The sequence below is a fragment of the Heptranchias perlo genome, chromosome 9 (assembly GCF_035084215.1).
Source record: "Heptranchias perlo isolate sHepPer1 chromosome 9, sHepPer1.hap1, whole genome shotgun sequence".
NCBI lineage: Eukaryota > Metazoa > Chordata > Chondrichthyes > Hexanchiformes > Hexanchidae > Heptranchias > Heptranchias perlo.
Window position 1 is genome coordinate 17,538,585 of NC_090333.1, and position 14,868 is coordinate 17,553,452.

Consider the following 14,868-nt stretch of genomic DNA (forward strand, 5'->3'; position numbering starts at 1 on the left):
ACAGGATCTTCCCTCTTGCACAGGATCTCTCTCTCTCTCTCGTCACCTTCCACAATGGTGTATTTCCGCCTCTCTGCTGCTCATTTAAACATATAAAAAGAGCAAGAAAAGAACATCAGACTCATCAAGCCTGCTGTGTCCAATCAACAGTGTAACCATGTGCACTGGTCACCCACTCTATAACCGCACTATCTCTGGGGAGAGATTAAAAAATAGAGGAAAAAACCTGTAGCCAACTCAGGAAGAATTCCTTTCTATTTTTGTTATATGATCATATTTTTGTCATGGTAGCAGTGCCTCAGAGAATGTATTTTTTGCTGGAATGTGATTAGTGAATTGTTTTGATAGAATGTGGACTGGTAGATTGTTTTGGTGGTGGAATGTGATTGAGAGGAAAAATTGAAAATGAGTGAGAAAAAGGGTTTATACAATATGCTTGGTGAATAACAAAAGTAAGAAATAACCAATGAGGAAGAAAATTGACTGACAGACTTGCTGTACATGACAGGCACGAGAAATGTAATTATAAAGGTAGCACACTCAGAGCCTTCCAAAATGTCATCATACAGATATAACCAATATGTGCTGAAATTCTCCATTGTATTTTTTCTTTTGTTATTTTGAAGTATTTATTGTCTCCGGTTTCCTTCTCTCTAGGTTGTTACTAACCAGTCTCAATGAAGATGAAGCACAGTATCTACTCTCAGACATCTTGATTACTGGCTCTAGTTCTGGTCACAGAGACACATGGGGGACATTCAAGCACTGGAGGCAGTTCAGAGAAGAGCCACAAGGCCGATCCCTAGTCTGAGTTGGCAGGAAAGACTGGAGAGACTTGGGTTTTCAGCCTTGAAAGGTGATCTTAAGAGGTATAGTAAATAGTGTGAAAAAGGCAAATCCAGAAAATTACTTCAAATCACATTGCGAGAGAAGGACAGGTTCAAACTAGTAAGAGATAAAATTGGTTGAATGGTCTTCCTCATCCATAATTATCTTATGTAAGGAATCTTACAACACCAGGTTATAGTCCAACAATTTTATTTTAAAATCACAAGCTTTCGGAGATTATCCCCTTCGTCACTCACTCACCTGACGAAGGAGATAATCTCCGAACGCTTGTGATTTTAAATAAAATTGTTGGACTATAACCTGGTGTTGTAAGATTCCTTACATTTGTCCACCCCAGTCCATCACCGGCATCACCACATCATAATTATCTTGTCATCTTGCATTTGCCATGCAACCAGCTAGGAGGACATGTGGACACTGATCCTTATATTCTCTTTGTTTCAATGTCTGAGAACTATCAACAGTTTTCCAGCTAGTTATACTAGATGTTGGGCAGTACATGAGCACTCCTGAACATATGACACTCAGACCATTCACGAGAGAGAGGTCAGCACCACTGTATCCAAGAGAATATCCAAGACAGATCCGAAGCTTATAATATTTACATTAAATTATCAGGCCTGTTGGAGAGGCTACAATGTCGGTGAAGGTTAAAATTACTCTTGTGCTATGTTTTAATGCATTGGTTAATATGTCCTAAGTTAACAACTTCAATATAATAGCACACAGATGAATCTGATGTGCACATGCTGAACAGAGCAAATTTTCCTCATTGTGTTGACAGATTAAAGGAATCTTTAATTTGCTCCTTGCTTATGTTATACATGGCCTATGTAAATATGCTGTTTATTACAATGATAAAACAGACCTAAATAACCTCTTTTTGACTTTGTTGTTAAGTTAAATGATAACCCTTATGAATGTAATAAGTAGTGCATCACACCAATTCCTATCAAGTATCTTCTATACCTCACTCCCAAAAAATTGCTTTATAATCAAGTTGACTCTTGACAAACGTAAAGCTGATCTAAACAGATTCTGGCTCAAATATGGAGTGCTAAGTTACCAAACCACTTCATAGTAACACCTACTATATAGAGTTCCTGTCTAAGCATTAAATGTCTCTCATTGACCTGATTTGTAATGCTTAGTAGGTTAAATGCAATCAATCCCCTGCTAAATTTCATATAAACACAACTCAATAATCACTCTAGTCAAAAGTAAATGTTTTTGTGAAATATTTTCCATTTATGTTTGGACTAAGTTGCTGAATGGACGATTGAATGAGATAGGAGGCAAGCTGGCTATTTTTTGAAGGATTTGTAGAAATCTTAATTCAAGGGTGAATATTTCTTGGTAAAGTAGTTGAGAGTTTATCGAGATTAAGCTATTCTCTTTTATCAATCACGTGTTCAATGTTATATATTGCAGTTGCTTACACCACAAGGCTTGTAACTTGCACTTTCACCGACCTTTCTGCACAAAATGAAAATACTGGTAAAATCATCTCAACCTCACTGAGCAAACCCAACAAATAGAAATACAAATTCTGTAGTACTTTAACAAAAGCCAGAAAGCTGTTAAAAGCAGTAACATCTTCTCTTATTCCAGTAACCTATTTAAAGCTCCATTCTTGTGGTTTGTGACATCAATTGTGCAAGTGCCTTGGACTCACTTTTAGCTATCCATTATTAAACCTTCAGTGAAACACTTCTCATGTTTTAGTCACATAAATTGTAAACTTTCCTACCTTGTGGGTTACAGACTGGCTTAGCACATTGATTTATGAAATATTGAATATGAACTGATTCAGTTTGGAAATTAAAAGGCTCAGTAGCTTTATGGAATCTTCATGCACCCTGTTGACTTTGGAAATGCTACTACTGCCACTGCCTCACAATTTGTTTATTTGGAGGTAAAACTAGGAACATTTTGTGAAACAGCATCTATAAAAGGATTTTATCCCCAATAAATTTAGATTATCAGGGAAGCGCATGATTGGTATGGTTAATATTGTAACAAAGAAGGAACTCTCATTTATTATCACACCTTATCAAGTCCTCAGAATGTCCCAAAGCATTTTACAACCAATGGATTAATTTTGAGTGAAGTCACTGTTGTTACATTAGCAAATGTGGAAAAGTATGTGCTCAGGACTATAGCAGGGTTTGACTCAGAGGTGAGATCTCAACCAACTGAACCAAGCTGACATCTTGGCCTAGAAATTCAATGGTGCTGTGCCCATTTTTCAGGTCCTAAAGAGACGCCTAAGCCTCCAATATGGCGGGCAGGAAGCGCGCACTCATTGAGAGCCAGAAATGCGCTGCCTGCCATATTGGTAAAGACCACAAAATATGCATCCAGGTCCTGTGCCTGAAACAGGTGTTAGACCCTTTGCCCAAGCGGGCCCAAAGCCTGTTTGAGGCCCCCTGTGCAAAACTGGATTGCCTTGAACGTCGCCGGCCCTTAAAGCTAAGTTTTTAAACAAAATTTACCTGAATGTGGAACTGGGAGGTGCAGGGTTGCTTCTCCCAGCTCCACTGCAGTCCCGCAGATTGTTCCTGACCCCCCCTGGCCCACCCATCCCGATCACCATCCTTCCCAATTGTCCCCCTCCCAATCGTCCCTCCTACTGATCGCCTTTCTTCCCAATTGCCTTCCCTTCCCAGTCAATTTCCCTCCCATTTAAGTACTTACCTGAGGCCAAATAAACAAGCCTCTTCACTGGTGAGCTGTCTGCGAACACCCAGTAGGTGCCTGCAGCTCACCAGCCTCATTTAAATGAGGTCCGAGACCCACTAACGTGTATGCCTGGGGCCTACCCGTTCAGGCGGGGGGATCTTCTCCTGCGCCCAGTTCGCAAACAAATTTTTAGGCCTTAGTGTTTAAAGATTAAAGATATGAATTAACTGCATTGTAGTATTAGACAGCCTACAGCAGAAAATGTGAATTTTACATTTCCTCCAATTTTTTTGAATTAGCTACTTTTGGTTACTCTGTTTTTTTTACAAATCTGGCATGCTTTGTCATTCTTTTATTTCTTAGGAATTAGTTAACCAGGTTGGAATATTCAAAACTTCAATTTCTTATTCAGGATTGCTCTATGATTTATTGGGGCCAAAATAGTGACGCAAGTTCTGCCAGTCTCCCACCATGGACTCCAGCAGAACCATCAGGAAAATGGCAGAGACCTAGTTGCTCTGAGTCTCTGGCAGTTTCCTTCCATTCTTACAAGGAAAATGATGGACAAGCATAGAACCGGAGATGGGAACTCCTTAATCTGGGAGTTCCGCTCCTGGACCTGGAAGTGGACCTGGCACAGCAGCGGTGGGCGGGTGAGTGGAGATGTGCCAGCCTCCACAAGGAAAGGCCGCACTGGTGGGATCCAGGCCAAGCAAGCAGCCTGGATCATCCAAAAGAAAAATGATTGCAGGTCGACCCCTTTGCTCAGTGGGCTTGTACGACATGGCTAGGGTTGGGGGATGAAGGGGGAGGGCAAGTTTCTGGCAAGCATGGGCAGGCGGGTGTTGGAGATCGCCTGCTGTCGTGCTTGCACCCTCCTCACCCATGCTAATGAAGTGCGCTCGCGCTGATCCCACAAACTCTGGCGAGGTCAGCTATGACGGGCACTGTCTGGCGCAATCCCAGGGTAACTGCAGGGATTGTGACCCAGAAAATGTCAGGCCGTAGTTTGCAATATTTATTTACAGTGTTATCAGCAACAACAGGCAACTCATTTATAGGAAGTGGTGAGCCCCACTTCAGAATAATTCGCTAGCTGTATCCCTGAGATAAACAGAAGGCAGCAAACAGGGAGGCAGTGGAGTCGTAGAGTTTCGCTTTTTTTTTGCTGCGTTTGTAAGGCTGACGGTGTGATTCCCTTGTCTTTTTTTAATCTGTAAGATATTTATATCTTCATATTAAATTAAAAAGAATTTAAAAATTGGAAAAAATAAAAAGTAAATCAAGTTTATAAAGACTGAGAAAACAGCAAATAATTGGGAATCAACTGCTCGCAATTCTAGCAGTAATTACAATTGGTGTCAATATAGGCAGAAAGTAACACTGAAAACTTGTTTCAAATTTCTTGCTTGTTCCCTATTATGTTGTTTATTGGTATTTGTCACTGGCACTTCATCTCTTCTCACTCAGACAGAAGGAAATACCCTTGCAGGGAGGTTTGCCAGTGCTGTTGGGGAGGGTTTAAACTAGCTTGGCAGGGGGATGGGAACCTGAGTGTGGATTCAGATGGGATAAAATCAGAACTGGAAATGGAAGGCAGAAAATTAGTGAGTGAGTCTGAAAGGCAGGGGGAATTAAGGTTAGAAAATAAACAACAGAGGAGTTTGGCAGTCCTTAAATGCATTTACCTCAATGCAAGGAGTATAGGAAATAAGGCGGATGAGCTGAGGGCACAGATAGACATGTGGCAGCGTGATATCTTAACTTTTACAGAAACATGGCTTAAAGAGGGTCAGGACTGGCAGCTCAACATCCCTGGTTACAAGGTTTTCAGATGCGATAGAGGGAGGATTAAAAAGGAGGGGGGTGGCAATTTTGGTTAAGGAAACAATTACAGTTGTGAGGAGGGATGATATTTTAGAAGGAGCATCAAATGAGGTCTTATGGGTTGAGCTAAAGAACAAAAAAGAGGCAGTCATGCTACTGGGAGTGTACTATAGACCCCCAAATAGTCAGGGGGAGATAGAGGAGCAAATATGTAGGCAAATCTCTGAGAAGTGCAAAAACAATAGGGTAGTAATAGTCGGGGATTTCAACAACCCTAATATTAACTGGCATGCAAACAGTGTCAATGGGATAGAGGGTGCAGAATTCTTAAATTGCATACAGGACAATTTTTTTAGCCAGTATATAGCAAGCCCAATGAGGGGGGGGGGGGGTGCAGTTCTGGATTTAGTTCTGGGAAATGAAGGGCGGCAGGTGGAAGAAGTAGCAGTGGGAAAGCATTTTGGTGGTAGTGATCATAATACAGTTAGTTTTAGTATAGTTATGGAAAAAGACAAGGACAGAGCAGGAGTTAAAGTTTTCAATTGGGGAAAGGCCAATTTTACTAAACTGAGAAGTGATTCAGCAGAAGTAAACTGGAAACAGCTACTTGAAGGTAAATCAGAGTCAGAGCTGTGGGAGACATTCAAAGGGGTGATTCAAGGGGTTCAGAGTAAACATGTTCTCACAAAGAAAAAGGGAGGGGCTGCCAAATCTAGAGCCTCCTGGATGTCAAAAAACATTCAGGGTAAGATAAGGCAGAAAAAGAAAGCCTATGATAGACACCGGGACCTCAATACTATGGAAAGCTTAGAGGAGTATACAAAGTGCAGGGGTGAAGTTAAAAAGGAATTAGGAAAGCAAAGAGAGGGCATGAAAAAATATTAGCAGGTAAAATAAAAGAAAACCCAAAGATGTTTTATAAATACATTAAGAGCAAGAGGATAACTAAGGAAAGAGTAGGGCCTATTAGAGACCAAAAAGATAACCTATGTGTGGATGCGGAAGATGTGGGTATGGTTCCTAATAAATACTTTTCATCTGTCTTCACAAAGGAGAGGGATGATAGAAACATAGAAACATAGAAAATAGGAGCAAGAGTAGGCGATTTGGCCCTTCGGGCCTGCTCCGCCACTCAAAATGATCATGGCTAACCGTCTAACCCAGTACCCTGTCCCCGCTTTCTCCCCATATCCTTTGATCCCTTTAGCATTAAGAAATATATCTATCTCCATCTTGAATACATCTAATGACTTGGCCTCCACTGCCTTCTGTGATAGAGAATTCCACAGGTTCACCACCCTCTGAGTGAAGAAATTTCTCCTCATCTCGGTTCTAAATGGCATACCCCGTATCCTGAGACTGTGACCCCTGGTTATGGATTCCCCATCCATCGGGAACATCCTCCCTGCATCTAGTCCGTCTAGTCCTGTTAGAATTTTATATGTTTCGATGAAATCACCTCTCATTCTTCTAAGTGGCTCTAGTGAATATAGGCCTAGTCGACCCAATCTCTCCTCATAAGTCAGTCCTGCCATCCCAGAAATCAGTCTGGTAAACCTTCATTGCACTCCCTCCATGGCAAGGACATCCTTTCTCAGATAAGGAGACCAAAACTGCACACAATACTCCAGATGTGGTCTCACCAAGGCCCTGTATAACTGCAGTAAGACATCCCTGTTCCTGTACTCAAATCCTCTTGCAATGAAGGCCAACATACCATTCGCCTTCCTAACTGCTTGCTGCATCTGAATGCTCGCTTTCAGCGACTGGTGTACAAGGACACCCAGGTCTCGTTGCACCTCCCCTTTTCCCAATCACTATTCAGATAATAATCTGTCTTTCTGTTTTTACAACCAAAGTGGATAACCTCACATTTATCCACGTTATACTGCATCTGCCATGTTCTTGCCCACTCACCCAAATTGTCTAAATCACATTGGAGCCTCTTTGCATGCTCCTCTCAGCTCACATTCCACCCCAGCTTTGTGTCGTCTGCAAACTTGGAAATGTTACATTCTGTTTCCTCATCCAAATCATTGATATATATTGTGAATAGCTGGGGCCCAAGCACTGATCCCTGCGGTACCCCACTAGTCACTGCCTGCCACCCAGAAAAAGACCCGTTTATTCCTACTCTCTGCTTCCTGTCTGTCAACTAATTCTCAATCCATGCCAGTATATTCCCTCCAATCCCATGTGCTTTAATTTTGCACACTAACCTCTTGTGTGGGACCTTAACAAAAGCCTTCTGAAAATCCAAATACACCACATCCACTGGTTCTCCCCTATCTATTCTACTAGTTACCTCCTCAAAAAACTCCAGTAGATTTGTTAAGCATAATTTCCCTTTCATAAACCCATGCTGACATTGTCCAATCCCGTTAATGCTTTCCAAGTGTTCTGTTATCACATCCTTTATAATAGACTCTGGCATTTTCAGGAGGAGTGTGAAATAGTGGATGGGATAAACATAGTGAAAGAGGAAGTATTAAGGGGACTAGCATCTTTGAAAGTGGATAAATCATCAGGGCCAGATGAAATGTATCCCAGGCTGTTAAAAGAAGCCAGGGAGGAGATATAAGAGGCTTTAACAATCATTTTCCAAATTTCACTGGATACAGGTGTAGTGTTGGAGGACTGCTAACATTGTGCCGTTGTTTAAAAAGGGAGCGAAGAATAGACCGAGTAACTACAGGCCAGTCAGCCTAACCTTGGTGGTGGGCAAATTATTGGAATCAATTCTGAGGGACAGGATGAACTGTCACTTAGAAAGGCATGGACTAATCAAGGACAGTCAGCACGGAATTGTTGAGGAGAGGTCATGTCTGACTAACTTGATTTAATTTTTCGAGGAGGTGACAAGGAGGATCGATGAGGGTAATGCTTTTGATGTAGTCTACATGGATGTTAGCAAGGCTTTTGACAAGGTCCCACATGGCAGATTGGTCAAAAAAGTAAAGGCCCATGGGATCCAAGGGAATGTGGCAAATTGGATCCAAAATTGGCTCAGTGGCAGGAAGCAAAGGGTAATGGTCGACGGGTGTTTATGCGACTGGAAGGCTGTTTCCAGTGGGGTGCCGCAGGGCTCGGTACTAGGTCCTTTGCTTTTTGTGGTATACATTAACGATTTGGATTTAAACGTTGGGGGCATGATTAAGAAATTTGCAGATGACACAAAGATAGGCCGTGTGGTTGATAGTGAGGAGGAAAGCTGTAGACTGCAGGGAGATATCAATGGACTGGTCTGATGGGCAGAAAAGTGGCAAATGGAGTTCAATCTGGAGGAGTGTGAGGTAATGCATTTGGGGGGAGTAAACAAGGCAAGGGAATACACAATAAATGGGAGGTTACTGAGAGGTGTAGAGGAAGTGAGGGACCTTGGAGTGCATGTCCACAGATCCCTGAAGGTAGCAGGACAAGTAGATAAGGTGGTTAAGAAGGCATGTGGAATGCTTTCCTTTATTAGCCAAGGCATAGAATATAAAAGCAGGGATGTTATGCTGGAACTGTATAAAACACTGGTTAGGCCACAGCTTGAGTATTGTGTACAGTTCTGGTCACCACACTACAGGAAGGATGTAATTGCACTAGAGAGGGTGCAGAGGAGATTTACGAGGATGTTGCCAGGACTGGAGAATTTTAGCTATGATGACAGATTGGATATGCTGGTGTTGTTTTCCTTGGAACAGAGGAGACTGAGGGGTGACTTGATTGAGGTGTACAAAATTATGAGAGCCTAGATAGAGTGGATAGGAAGGACCTATTTTCCTTAGAGAAGGGGTCAATTACCAGGGGGCATAGATTTAAAGTGATTGTAGAAGGATTAGAGGGGAAATGAGGAAATATTTTTTCACCCAGAGGGTGGTGGGGATCTGGAACTCACTGCCTGAGAGGGTGGTAGAGGCAGAAACCCTCAATTCATTTAAATAATACCTGGATGTGCACCTGAAGAGCCGTGACCTGCAGAGCTACGGACCAAATGCAGGAAAGTGGTATTAGGCTGGGTAGTTCGTTTCTCAGCCGGTGCGGACACGATGGGCCAAATGGCCTCCTTCTGTGCCGTAAATTTTCTATGATACTATGATTCTATGAAGAAGAATTTGCATTTATATAGCATCTTTCACATCCTCAGCACACCTCTAAGTACCTCTCAACCAAGTAATTATTTTTTGAAGTGAAATCACTGTTGCTATGTAGGCAAATGCAGCCAATTTGAGCACAGCAAGGTTCCACAAACAGCAAATGAGATAAATAAGCAGTTAATCTGTTATGATTGAGTAGATTGAGGGATGAATGTTGGTCCGGACACCTGGAGAACTCTCTAATCTTCTGGTAGTGTCATGGGATCTTTTACATCCACTTCATACTCCTCTATCTCTACCCTATTAGTTTTTCTGTACTTTCTAATGCTTCAGTTCTCTTTATCACCAAACACTCTGATTCTCTCTTTGTTTTTGTCTTTCTGTCTCTCCATTTCTCTGTGTCTGTGTCTTTTTCTCTCTATATAGTTCCCAATAACAACTTTAAGTTACATAGCACATTTAGTAACAAAACATAACAAGACGGAGGGGTTTGAACATTGAGTATCGGGAGAGGGCATGGAGCTGGGAAACAACAAAGTATTATATACTTAAGAGAGGTTAAAGATTCTGCAATAACTGGAAAAGGCAGATGGGTCCAGGGCAGCTTTTTTGTCTCTTTCTCTCCAGCTCACAATCCTTTGTTTCTCTCCATGAATCTATCTCCCAAATCCTTCATTCTCTCTGTCTCTCAACACCAGATTTACTCAGTATATGCATGTTCAACATACAATTTATCAGGAGGTTCCACCAATCTCCTGCTGGAAACCAACAGAACCCACCAGAGAACGGCAGAAACTGGGTTGTGCTGGGTCTCTGCCATTTCCTGGTTTTTCCACCGTGCCTTGTAAGGGGAATATCCCCTGTTCACCTCGTACAGGCAAGTGTTGTTAGGGGGCGGAGCCTGTGGTGGGAGCTCCCATTTGCCTGGCTCAGTAGGGACCCAATGTATTTCTGGAGGCTGATACGCTGAGTGAAAGGGGTGAAAGTGGGGCCCCTGAGTCTAGAGTTCTGATGAAGAGCCAGTGGTTGATATTGCACAGAATCCCCATGGCTGCTTAAAATGACCCTGTGGCATAAAAGTTGAATGCAGATGTGACCATCACAGCTGCAAACAAAGCTGTCCAGGCAGAAGATCATGGCCACAGGTCCTTGTTCAATAGCTCGCACAGGGGCCCTATTCTGTCTTTGGTGAAGTGCACTCTTCTAACAGAGTTCCTCACTGAGCTCTGCACAGGACCTTTGTTGTGGAGATGCCGGTGATGGACTGGGGTTGACAATTGTAAACAATTTTACAACACCAAGTTATAGTCCCGCAATTTTATTTGAAATTCACAAGCTTTCGGAGGCTTCCTCCTTCCTCAGGTGAATGTGGACATTCACCTGAGGAAGGAGGAAGCCTCCGAAAGCTTGTGAATTTCAAATAAAATTGCGGGACTATAACTTGGTGTTGTAAAATTGTTTACAACAGGACCTTTGTGGCAGAGACTGGCAACTTCGAGGAGATTTTGAGTCTGAAGTGTATTGAAACTTTTTTCTGTGGGTTACTGGAACTGGGAAACAGCTTTAGGAGGGGTTCTCTTTTGCTTTTTTTTTTCTTGGCGGTCTCATAGTCCAGCACTGTCTAAGATATTTTTGCCTCCACTCACACGTGGTAGTGAGGAACAGGCATGGGATTTCCAATGGGCATTCTTTTGTTTGCCATTATAATGGAGGAGAAGGACAGGATGGAGGAAAGAAGAGTGAGGCAGAGGATGGGCTTTTCTGAGGATGCACCCTTCAAGGTGTTACCCTCTCCTCCCAAAAGAATGTACAGATGATCCTGACAACCAGATTGTTTTTAAAAACTTGTTCTAAGTTGCCGTTAGTGTATTGTAAGCACAACTTCTGGAAATTCATTGGACCAATGCCACCGGCCCTCATTTAAGTAAATGTTAATGACTATATGGGGATTTAGTAGGCAGATCACAGGAAGGTCCAAAATCCAATCAAGAACTTGGATGCAGCAATTCTTGGGGTGGAGGACTGGTGGAAATTATTTCTGCCCCAATTTGCAGCCCAGTACATTTGGTTGCCCTGAATTTACACCCCAGAAATGCCAAAAATGATGAACAATTTTGGGGGCCATAATTTTCAAATTTTCGATTTTGAACAAAAATATCACTGCCTTACTTAGTTTGAGTTATCTCTCTAATTGTTTAAATAGAAAAGAAACTAAGCAGAACTTGTCTGTCAACACGGCTTCTGGCAACATCCATATGATTGAGTAATCAATAATAGAAATAACATGGAATCTTACTCTAATCCTGCACAGGGCTAGAGGCGCTTGAGTACAGTGCTTCTGACAGACTGCTTATTCTGTAGCCTGTGTTTTGTCCCAGATTTCCATTAATGTAGCCATGGGCAAAAAAGCCCTTTATAGAGCAAGTACATTAGTTCTGAGTTTAGGACAACCTGTTCTTGGTGCTCTTAACCATAGTCCAGATTGCCTGCAGAGACTACCTAAAACCAAGTGGGGGAGGGAGGATGGTGGAGGGCTGTGTTTCCCAGCACAGTTTTCCACTAAACTTTTACTTTTAAGCTCCCTTTCTCTTTTAAAGTTACCAATTTGGTTGATAACGGACTTTGTGGTATAGCAGAGAACACTGCTGTAAATGTTTCCCAATTAGAATGTAGTAACATTGTTTCAAAATGCTTGCTATAAATGAGATACAGTAGTTGTAAAATCCCTGCACAGGCCTGTGTTGAATGTCAGATATACATTGATTCTGACATTTGAGGAACTGATCAAAACTTCCCTTTTATTATAACGTCTCATCCCAGAGTTAATGCGGCCTCCAATTTTTTTTGTTCTTGATTTTCTCCCCACTCCTCTTCTCTTGAAGCTGTTAATATTCCATAGGTGGCTGTTGCCCTCCATTTGTTCACTCAAATGCTATTATTCATACATGAGTATTGACAATGAGTGCAAGGAAGCTATTCAACTGTGGACAACATCACATTCACAGTCAGGCCTAATCCTATCCAGGCCTTACTCGATATCCACACACATACACTTTCAGCAGGGGTTCCAAGAGTAGAAACACTGGTCAATTTTCCCTTCTCTAACTCAGAGTCAGTGCAAGCAATTATTCTTCCCTGGCTACGATCAGTTCACTAAACACGGACTGAGGATCAAACTTGGGTTTTATTAGTCATTCGTTTTTAATTTTTGTCTTACGCAAGGTGAAGGATATTAGTTCTAAGGAATGGAATTCTTCCCGTTTCAGGCATCCAATGTCAGCATCAAGCACTCCCGGGTTAGGTATTGCATAGCTAGATACAAAGTAAAGCTCCCTCAACACTGCCCCAACAATGTACCTAATTCCAAGTCCCAGAAGAGAACCCCTTGCTGCACCTTGCACAATAACTTGCATTTATATGGTGCCTTTAATGTAGTAAAAACGTCCCAATGCGCTTCACAGAAGCGTCATCAGACAAAATCAGTCCAGTGGGATGTTTTTTCCATTTCCCACACCGCCCATCCTATGACCTCTCTGATTGCCAATTAGTGCTGAATTAGACTGCCAAACTCATCTCACTATCGGCCAGTACGGTTAGGCTCCAATATCGGAGAAGTGAGTCATGGAGACAAACCGTAATCCAGAGTAAGAGGTTCAGAGGCTACAGGCTAAGGCCCGTTGGAGATTTTTCAGGGAGAGTCAAGGCTGTGAGGGGATTTGAAAAAATTTACAATGTTCTTGAAATCAATTTGTTATGGCACAGGGAGCTGAGTGAGGACAGGAACGATGGCACTTTGTGTTTGAGAGGACTCGGGCCACTCAAGTTTGTGGAGGGGAAGGCAATCCATCCTCAAAATAATGATGTGGATGAGGGATTCAGCAGTGGAGGTGCTATGTACATAACCGTGTGGTATTCTAGAGGTGGTCTTAGAGTCAGGCTGGATGTGAGGTTAAAAATGTAGCTCCTATAGCAAGCAGAATCTTGAGGTTGTACATCACCAGGTTCAGCCTGAACATCTGGCCAAGGAGGGATAGATTCAAAGCCAGTGGCATGTAGGTATTGGCAAAAACCGAACAGGATGGCATCAGTTTTGCTGACATTGAGCTATAGTAAGTTTCAACTCATCCAGAACATTATGTCAGACAAGCAGTCAGATAGTACAGCAACAGCCCTGGAGTTGGCAGGGGTGGAGAAGTAGCATTGGTTTTTTTTGGGAGATGAGAAAGTTGATTCCATGCATGTAGATTATGTCACTGAGTATGATGAATGGGAGTGGACCAAGGATGGAGCCAAAGGGCACACCAGAGGTGGGTATGGGAAGATGCAATGAATGTGTTTGGACAGCTAGGAATGGAACCACAAGAGAGCAATACCATAGAAGTAAACCATGGAGGACAACAGTCAATGATATGAAAGGTGGTGATAAAATAGTGGACCACAGTTACAGTCACTGGTGACTTTGAGCAGAGCAGTGTCCCTGCTCTGTATTGTTAGGAAACTGTATTGAAGGGATATGAACAAGAATGATGAAAGAAGCAAACCCATAGTTGTGTGGCAATGACCGAAGACTGAACTTAGGACTTTTCTGAAGTGTATGGCTCAGATATATTGTCTTTATCTCAACCCATCAAGGGATACACACCCTTAATTATTAATAACACTTTTTTTGATAAGTCACACTCATCTTAAAAACTAAAATATTAATACTTTGGGGTGCTACAAAAATGATTTTATACTTAATAACAGGTAAACAACAATAATTGTGTTTGAAGTCCACAGGTCTGAAATGATCACAGCAAAATGCACTGTAATTTTTGAACAGTATACACAAGTAATACAGTAGAATGGAAAATTTGCTTTGAACCAAAAGGTGCATTTTAACATGTTATCTTTTGGAATAAATTAATGTAAAGTCTACATAATAAGACTTGTTATTCCTTCTGTTTTCTGCCTGAGCTCTAACCATAATCTCATCAAGACCTTTGCTACAGATTAGAGATTTTTCCAGCCCTTCTCTTAGAATCATAGAATAGCTCCAGCGTATAAGGAGGCCATTTGGCCCATCGAGCCCATGCCAGCTCTTTGTAAGAGCAATCCAGTTAGTCCAATCCCCTGCGCTTTCCCTGCAATTTTTTTCCCTTCAAGTATTTATCCAATTTATTTTTGAAAGCCATGATTGAATCTGCTTCCACCACCCTTTCAGGCAGCACATTCCAGATCATAATCACTCGCTGCTTATAGAATCATGTTTTAGTTTTTAGTTTTCAATTAAAAGAATTTTGCCCCAAACAAATGTCTTAGTCCTAATCAAGTGGTTTTCTTTCATTGTACTGTAGTACTAAGAATATGACTGTGATTGCTGCAAGTCTCACACTCAGAATAGTCTGATACCACAATTTAATTGAAGCAAGCAGGAACCAAATTAACC